Genomic DNA, 9,272 nt, shown 5'->3' with positions numbered 1-9,272 from the left:
GGAGGGGAGCTTGTCCTAGACGCGCAGCCGGACAAGGAGCTCCAGCAGCAGCCGGCGCGTGCACCGGCAGCCCCCACACTCGTGATCATCTGCCCGTGGGTGATAACATCTTATCTGGCCATTCCTGCCGGGGGACTCAGAGCAGCTCTGCTGCATGCAAGGCATGCAAAGGGCAGTGGAGTTTGCAGAAAACCCCAGCAAGTTACCTCAGCCCATTAAACTGTCCATTAAACTGACTTTTGCAGGGGCTGAGCAGTGTCCTTAGGAGCACGTTCTGGCGTCAAAAAACGTTGCTAACGCTGGCAAAACAAGGAAGCACAGAGCACGACCGTACAGACTGAGAGATGCTGGACAGAGAACAAAAAGAAGGGAGGAGGTGGAAAAGGAGAGTCATTCAGGAATCTGTTCCTATGTTGGCGCTCCCAAACAGGCTTCCTCTAACTGCATCACGAAACCCAGCAGCAAAAAACACCCAGCGTCCTTAAAAGCCCACACCAGCAAAGAGAACCAAAACTAACCCACGCCTGAACAGGCACATGGCAAAGAGCCATGGAAGAGGAAAATCAGTCCTGGTAAGGAGATGGCTCAAAAGAGAAAGGAAAAACTGGAGGGGAGAGTGAAGAGGAGTATTTAGTTCCTCCTCTTAGAGGAACAAATAAGGAAAAGCAAAATAAAGACGGATTCAAAGCTCGGTACCAGTAAGAGTCCTCCCAGTTGTTTCAGTGAGTTCTGGATTGAATCCTTGCCAAAACTTGCCAATGCTGTAAAGAAAGGCAGAAACAACAAAAAAATAAACAAAAACTACTCTTAAAGGCATACCTTTACACGGCACCAGACCCTGCGTGTTCCTGACCCCGAGACCTGGATATAGCTGCAGAAAATGTAAGGGCTCACATGAACAAACCTGATCTAACAGACCCAGCAAGCAGAGGAAGGAGGTAGTTAAGATATTCAATGGCCAATTACAAAATATATCAAAACCCAGAAAACCAGAAAAACAGTTAGCACAGGCTGGATGTGGAAACAGGAGGCAGGGGAGATGTGAGGAAGTTCGGAGATGGCTCTTACACAAGCCCACAGGCTAGGTACAGATTTGAGGCACGTGTCCGGCCGCTGACCAGTGGAGCTGGCGGCCACAGGGTTTGAAACAAGGCTCAAATCCCTAGCAAGTTTCCAACTTACGTTTTAATTCAGGAAGCAGCAAGTCCATAGCTTACCAACACCCACCACTCCTGGTCTGGAGGAGGATGAATCCAATTCAGCATTCCCCTCTTTGCAGTCCCAAGCAGAAATATCCCAGCACGAGGAGGAGAAAAAAGAAAAAGAAAAAAGGCAAACCAACCAGGGCTGTGCCCATGCACACAGTTCAGAGGCCTCCTAAAAGCACCACTGTTTTCTATTTATTCCCCGCTGGAGCTTCCCCTGCACATCCACCTCCTCCTCCTTCCCCTTGCAGACTGATAGGCCCTTCAAGATCTCGTATCTAGCGGCTCTGCCCACCGCCTCCTCCGCGTTTGCACGAGCAAGTTCTGGCAAACGCCGGGGGAACGCGGCCGCGCGCGCCGGGCGCCTCGGGGCAGCGCACGCTGCTCACGGGCTTCAATACTTTGTCCCCAAGAGCTCGGCCAATCCATTTAGCAATGGAGCACGAGTCTAATAATAGATACAAGGATACACTGGAGATAAATGTACACAAGACAAAAATAAACCCCCGCCTTGTTATAATTTTAATACAGGAGCTAAACTGGGAAATGATAAATGAAGACAGCTTCCACAGTTGAGTCAAGAGGAAAATTTAACTCCCAACGGCCCAAGAGCAAACAAACATGTTGCAAACCACAGGGGACATTTTCAGAAAGCTAAAGAATCAGATGAGAATTACTTAATACATTTTTCATTACTTCAAGTGACACCAAAAAGAAGGTTTTTTTTAAAAAGCTCTGCAGTTTTTGAGTTAAACTGGAAACAGATTTTAAGCAACTGTTCCTGTTCTCAAACATCAACAACCGCCTGCGACCGCGGGGCCGGCACCCGCTCCACGAGCTGCCGCCAGCTCCCCGGTCACGCCGGGGCTGCCCAGGCGCTCACCGTGGTCCGGGGCCTCAGAGCTTTAACGCTGACCCTCGCGGCTCGACGCCTGCCCGCGTGCTTCCCCGCTCCGCACGGTGACCGCTCCAAACGGCCTCTGGGGTTTAACGAGGCCAGGCAGCTCCCCACAGCACTTACCTGAGGGATGGCCCCAGCCTTTCCACGGGAATCCCCACAGGAGCCTCGTGGAGATTCCCCGGCCCCCAGCCGTGTGGTACCGCGAGTTGTACGGGAGCGAACGCGAGCAGCGACTGCGCCCTGAGCAGGGCCATGGCCGAGGAGAGCGGTGGCTGCGCCTCGCTGCCCCCGATGACTCCAGCCGTGGGTTTCACCGCAGGCTCCGGACATGGGAACGCCCCGTTCTCCAGCCATCCGAGGCCACGGTGCGTTAACGCTGCCACCCTCGCAACCGGGCGCTCCCCAAAAGCAGCTCCGACCTTGCACGGAAGCAGAAGGCAAAGGAAGGGCTGCAGTGTGCCCTCGTGGCCAAGAAGGCCAATGGAATCCTGGGCTGCATTAAGAAGAGCGTCTCCAGCAGGTCGAGGGAGGGGATCCTGCCCCTCTACTCAGCCCTGGTGAGGCCGCATCTGGAGTACTGTGTCCAGTTCTGGGCTCCACAGTACAAGAGGGATGTGGAGCTGCTGGAGAGAGTCCAGCACAGGGCCACAAGGATGATCAGTGGCCTGGAACATCTGCCCTATGAGGAGAGGCTGAGGGAGCTTGGCCTGTTCAGCCTGGAGAAGAGAAGGCTGAGAGGGGATCTAATTAGTGTATATAAATACCTCAAGGGAAGGAGTGCAGAGGACGGTGCTGGTCTCTTTTCAGTGGTGGCCACTGATAGGACTAGAGGAAATGGCCGGAAACTGAAACACCAAAAATTCCATAGGAACTTAAGGAAAAAATTCTTAACAGTGAGGGTGCCAGAGCACTGGAACAGGCTGCCCAGAGGTTGTGGAGTCTCCTTCTCTGGAGATCTTCAAACCCGCTTGGACGCAGTCCTGTGCCACGTGCTCTAGGTGACCCTGCGTGTGCAGGGGGTTGGACTAGATGATCTCTAGAGGTCCCTTCCAACCCTAAGCATTCTATGATTCTATGATTTGCCTGCTGGGAAGCACGGGACAGAAGAGGGGTCTGCGGGGACCTCCCGGTGCGGTGGGACCGGCGGGACCAGCTCTCTGCTCCCACCAGACCGGCTCCCCAGGGGCTCCACAGCCCTGACTCTGCTCACGCTCCATTCCCGCCTCATGAGCTCCAGTTTGGCAACGCAGACGGGAACATAATTCCGGAGCAACGTGGGATGGGCCAGCACCGCATGGAACCTCTCCCTCTGCTGAAGGGCTGCTTGTCTCTTCTCCCTCCACATTTGGCCTTCCTCGTGGCTACAAAGCTCGTGAAAAGGCCTATCTGGAGGCTAACAGCCACAGAAGCCTTTCAGCGAGGGAAAAGTGGGCCAGGACAAAATTCATTACACGTTGCTCTTCACTCCAACCATCCCATTAAAAAGGACAAAACGGTCATATACAAAAAAATAGGGGAAGAGACCCTTTAAGTCAAGCCACGGATATTTGGCATGGTGTCTTACCCTTGGCCAAAGGTCTTTCATCACACGCGCGAGGTAGAATGCTATCGAGTAATCTGAGGAAACATCCATGGGCTTTTCAACCTCCTCTAGAAATTGAGATTCAACAGGAAACCACAAATACACCAAAGCAATTAATTTTTCTTTACCAAATGTTTCCAGTCATGTCGCAATTTTAACAGTAAGCAAACTATTTGGGTCCTTTCCAGTTCTTGTGCAACAACGTTCCTCATTTTTCATTTTATTTTTTAAATAATCTGGCTGAGATTTTCAAAAAGACTTTAGAACAAGTTAGGAAGTCAGCGTGAACAGAGCTTACTCTCCCTGCTAAATATTTACCACCACCGAGGTTTCTGTCAGACATAGCAGAGGTTTTCTACAAATGCCAAATAAAGACTTTCCCCAGCTAAAAATACAGCGAATAGCCTAGGAAATAGGAGCAGAACAATGTAACTGCTGATAGAGGCAACGTCGAGCTATTTGAATCCCATAAATAAAAGTCTCATTCAGACATTCCCCTCGTTCCCTCCCAGTGCAATTTCAGGAGAACAAAGAAACATTAAGTCTTCCTTTCCTGGTGTATATTTGATCAGACCTTCTGTTAACACAATATGACAACAGCAACGAAGGGAAGAATATCACAGCTAAACAACCGTCTACCATTCCCCTTCCTCCCGCCGAGCCCTTGCTGACGCAAGGATGGAGCAGCTGCTGTCTGTTTTTAAACAGCTCCATATTTCATAAGAAGCTGCCGATTTCTGAGAGGATGGAAAACCCAGCCAATGGCTTGCAAAATAAGAACCAAATGAAAGCAATTCGGGACATGCTATTTAAGCGCCGCCGTGTCCATTTGCTGAGCTTCCTTCCAAGCACCATCGCAGCTGAAATTGATAAGAAGAGTTTGTGCTCTCAGCCTACACTGCCTTCATTATCACCATCAATATGACCTTAAGTACTTGTTTAGAACAGAGCAGAATCCAGAAAATCTCTCCCGTAGTCCGAGATAAAACACACTTGAACGTGGCAGAAACGCGCTGGTGTCAGTTTGATGTGAGCACACAATCTACTTCTGCACCAAATTAACATTTCTCTCCCCAGGCTTTATTGTCTATTACTGGGGCACTGCACCAACACTAAATAGCCATTTGGGATGAAAAGATCCCCCTCGCAGGGCCTAGCCATATGCTTTGGAGAACAGTTTTGAAGTGACATTGAAGAACTCAAGCACTTTTAGAACTTGACATACAGATTTCTCTACCTTGGGCTGTGTCATACCTGGACAGCCCACCACCACTACGGACAGCATTTGGGTTGCCTGAACATTTCCATCAATGCAGGCCACTGCGTGCTACGATCCCCAAGAGAGGGGGTTAAAGCTTGCCTGTTCTGACCCTACGGCTCCCACTTTCGCTGCGAGAACGCTGGGTTTTACGTGGCAAGTCCTTCCAGAGAGGCTGCAGGCGCCTGCGCCTCCTTTCTGGCCAGGAGCTGCTGGAAGGGCCCTGTTTTTCAGACCATTTGCATCACGTCGAGTAACGTAGCCCTGCTCGGCTCGCTGCACCCCTGCGAGCATCAGGCGCTGCAACCTCCCCGCTCTCCAGATCCCTCTGGCTTCCTCAGGGCTCTGAGCGGGATCCTCCTCGCCCGCATTCCCACTCGAGAGGACGTGGGGTGACAGGACCCCCCTCTCGCTGCCCCACCATGGGGCAGAGGCAGGAAGGTGCTGAGACAAGTCAAGGACTAGCAGAGGTTTGCAAAGGCCCTTCAGACCATCTGATAAAGCAGTGCAGCAATCGCACGGCGTTTGCCAGGCCAGCAGAAACACAACCAGCTGCGAGAGCCCCGTGTTCATCACCTGGAGGTTTCCTTCCCCAGGGAGGCTGCCAGACTCTTTGCCCCAGACACGACGCGTCTTCCATAATTCCTCAATGTTGCTGCAGCTGCGGACACTTCTCCGTGATGCATTTGCCAATTCATCCCAAACAGCCTTCCCCCCTCCGGGAGGGCCACCCAATTCAAGCTTTGTCTTCCCGTATCAGAAAAGCTTCAATACCACATGGAAGCCCTGTCCGGGGTTTTATGCACAAGACCAAATGTAAAATGGAGAGATAAAAAGAGGAAAAACAATAACAATAATTAAAAAAGGTCACAGGAACAGAGCCAGGGCTCTGAGGTCACTCAGACTCCCTCTCCTCCCGTGCTGCCCTGGGAAAGCCAGCGCACGTTCCTGAGGGGCAGAAGCAGTTTAGGTGGCGTTCAGCTGGTCCTTTAATAGGATTGTCCTCTTCAAGAGGGGTGAAAAGACTGTTACGACAACGATAATTCTCCCTCTCATGCACTCGCATCCTTCTATTAAGGACACATTACCTCAAAGGTCAGTAATTGCAAGCCGCAAACAGCTCTGGCCTTGAGAGCCTCTCTGTGACCGCGCGCCTGCGCCCCGGAGAGCGGGGAGCGCTGCTAACGCGCTGCCTGCCAAGAGCAGAATTTCCTTTGGCAGCTCTGATGGCTGCGTCTTCTCAAGTGTCTTTAATTTCAGTGGCTTTTCCTTGCTTCAAAATAGTTCTTCCGCCTCAGCTTAATGCTTATTTCAAGAGAGGACCTTGACAAGCATCTTCAAAGATGCTGCTGCTTAAAAGAGGCCTGGAAATATGGAAATTGAGAGATTACTTTCTAATCAAGCGACGGGTTAAATCTTCTTGTCCAGGGTTATTGGCTGCCAGACTAAGGCCAAGTCCCGGAGCCTGATCACAGTAATGGGCACGTCTGTCCTGCCCTTTTCCCAGGGCATCTCCAAGGGCTTCACACAAGTGGGAGCGAAGCAAGTCTGGCTGCAGGGCAGGAACAGCCTCCCAGGGAACACGGAGGATGGAGGAGAGCGCTTAAGGGGTCTGTGCTGCAAAGGGACTGAGGAGAGAGCGCGGCCAAGGGTGGCCTCTTCCCCCAGTCGTTCTTTGAGACGCTACCGGGTCCTTACAGCCCCCAGGGCTCGGCTAGGAGAGGAGGAAGGGAGCAGCAACCCTTTGCAGGGAGAGAAAACACAACACGCAGGAGCAAGAGGGAGAAATCGGACAAACTCCTTGCATACATCTCCGTAAAACAAGGCTGTGTCCTAAGAGGGCCAGAAAACAACCAAGCCAAGCCATAAAACACGTCCCTCTATGGCACCTGTGTGCATTCAACTGAGACCAGGGGAACTTCTTCCAGGAGGGCAGTGTGGAGTAATACCTAAATGACAAACCTACAGCAATTACAAGAAAGGCATCATCCATACGTAATTTTGAATTTAATTTAATTAGGCATCCTGCTGACTTCATTACTTATTTAACCGGGCTGCTCATTCAATTTACGTCAGGGCGGTTTGGGAGGCGCGCGGGGCCCTGACGGGCTCCTCGGCTGCAGCCCCCACGCGAGCTCGGCCCCTCCGCCGGCTCCCAACAGGGGCAGTCACCACGTGCCGAGTTTTGTGCCTTTATTTCTCTACCTGAGAGCAGGGACGTCCAGAGGAGCTGGGCGTGGGGGAAGCAAGTGCAGATTTATCATCCTCAGCGAGTCCCTGTGTGCTCGAGGGGAAGCGGCACCGCCAAGGAGGAGGAGACACAGCAGCTCCATCACATCCCAAAATAGCCAGCAGTAGGTGGCAAAATACCCCGGGCTTAGACAGCAAGGTCTCTCTCAGCAAATTCATGTACTTAAAAGAGGCATGATTGACAGGAGTAAAAGAGTGTGAAATGATGCAGACACTGGCCTGAAATTAGATAATCCTCTTTTTTTTTTTTTTTTTTATTTAAGGCTTCCCTGTAACCCAGCACTTCCTCCTTAAAGTAAACGGTTCAAAGTAATTGGAGCACCTAGAGAAGGAAAGTGTGAAAGAAGAGGCTGGGAAGCTCCGGGCAGCACAGAGACACCCCAAAGGGAGCCCTCCTACATACACTGAAGAGTACATATGTGTATATACATGCACACACTTAAGAATTTATGGAATTTTGACACATTTTGCTTCACACAACTCAAGAACCACACACGGGTCGGTCCGAAGCACCAGGACTTTAGAGAAGGAGCCGTATGAACAGCCCATTCCCCACCTTGTGCATTCGGATCTGTTACGAGGAAAAGCACAGCTCCAGAGGTAGTGCCTGTTATTTTTATATTGCCTGGGAAATGAGAGAACTGAAGTTACTGCCCCCATGCACTGAGATTTGTCACGAAGCCAACGCACGTTCAGCAGCAGCAATAACCACAGCCCCTGCAAAGACTTCAAGGAGAAACAGAATCAGCAAAAGCGATGAGTTTTCCAGCTAACTCTAGTAAAAACGAAACTTGGTCTAGCTCACAGCCCTGTGCTGATTTTGTGCTCAAGACGCTCAAATGTAAGCTTTATGCCAAGAAGAAAAAACAAATTTCATTTTTACTAGTCTGCAGCCTCCCCCACGTGCCTGTTCCTGGTGCACGAGCCCCACGATGATTCACACAGTGCTCGAGCTCCCTTCAGCAGGGAGCAAGGCCCGGCCAGCAAGACCACCTCTGCCCGCCCGGGCAGCAGGAGCCCTCTGTGCCCAGGAGAGAGGCCAGGCACCGGGCTGATAACGGCAGAATTACTCCATCTGCCACAGCAAAGAGATCCTGCAGGCTCCACCGAGCATCCTAGTTTCCATTTCCTACGGCAAACAGCTCTCCGGGGCCTCTTGTAGCCTCCTCCAGCAGGAAGAGGCAACTTCCCACACCTCGTTGGTGACATTTAAGAACGCGGAGCATCGCGTCGACACCGCAGCGGGGAACCGCGCTAGCAGGTATACAGTTGCACGCTCTCCAGGCTGTGGATTTCAAATCACGGTTTAAAAAGGAGACAGGAAGTCAACCTACAAAATAAGCAACAATCTAGGATGTGTTTATCCCCACATACCGTGAGGCCACGCCACAACGTAAACACCTGGCTGGATTACGCGTTTCTCCACCAGCACCACTGTCCAAGGCAGGTTCACATCTGGAAACCTTTATGTTTTCAACACTATTTCTACCCGCTCCACGGTGCCAAAATGCCTGGAGGAAGCAGCACATGCATGGGGGAGGAACGGAGCAGGACAACAAGCGGTGTGGAACCAACCTGCCACTTCAGAGAGCAGCAGAGAACGTGAGGACGGACACGTGGAAAGCACTGGAGGTGGCACGAGACGATCGCACGGCTGCTAAGATGGTCACACCAGGTGAGTAGCTCTGCTCCTGTGGCTTACCATAAAAAAACGAATTCACAGTGCTCCTAGGTAGATCCAGTGTTTGCCAATTCTGTCTCTGTTTGCTAAGTCGAGCTCTCACGCCAAGCTCCAGCATTTCCTGGCCAGCTAATGCTGCTCACATACAGCTAACAAACCTAGGCTTTCAGCTGGCCGTTTCCCTGTCACAAGAGCTGTGACGAATTTCACGGCCAGCCCCCGAGCACGCCGCTTTTCACAACAGAAAGCACCAAAAAAGCAGCCTACAAGTCCCCTCCAGTGCCAGCCCAGCTAGACTATCAAGGTCCTTTTCAAGAGCTCCATGACGTGTCTCTAGCTGCTCAGGGAGACGGCATCAAAAAACCAGGCAGACAGCTCCTCAATGCTAATGTTTC

Source organism: Tinamus guttatus, unplaced genomic scaffold (genome assembly GCF_059628265.1).
Source record: "Tinamus guttatus ecotype Peru unplaced genomic scaffold, ASM5962826v1 Tinamus_guttatus_pri_ptg000459l, whole genome shotgun sequence".
NCBI lineage: Eukaryota > Metazoa > Chordata > Aves > Tinamiformes > Tinamidae > Tinamus > Tinamus guttatus.
Note: the sequence above shows the minus strand (reverse complement) of the source record.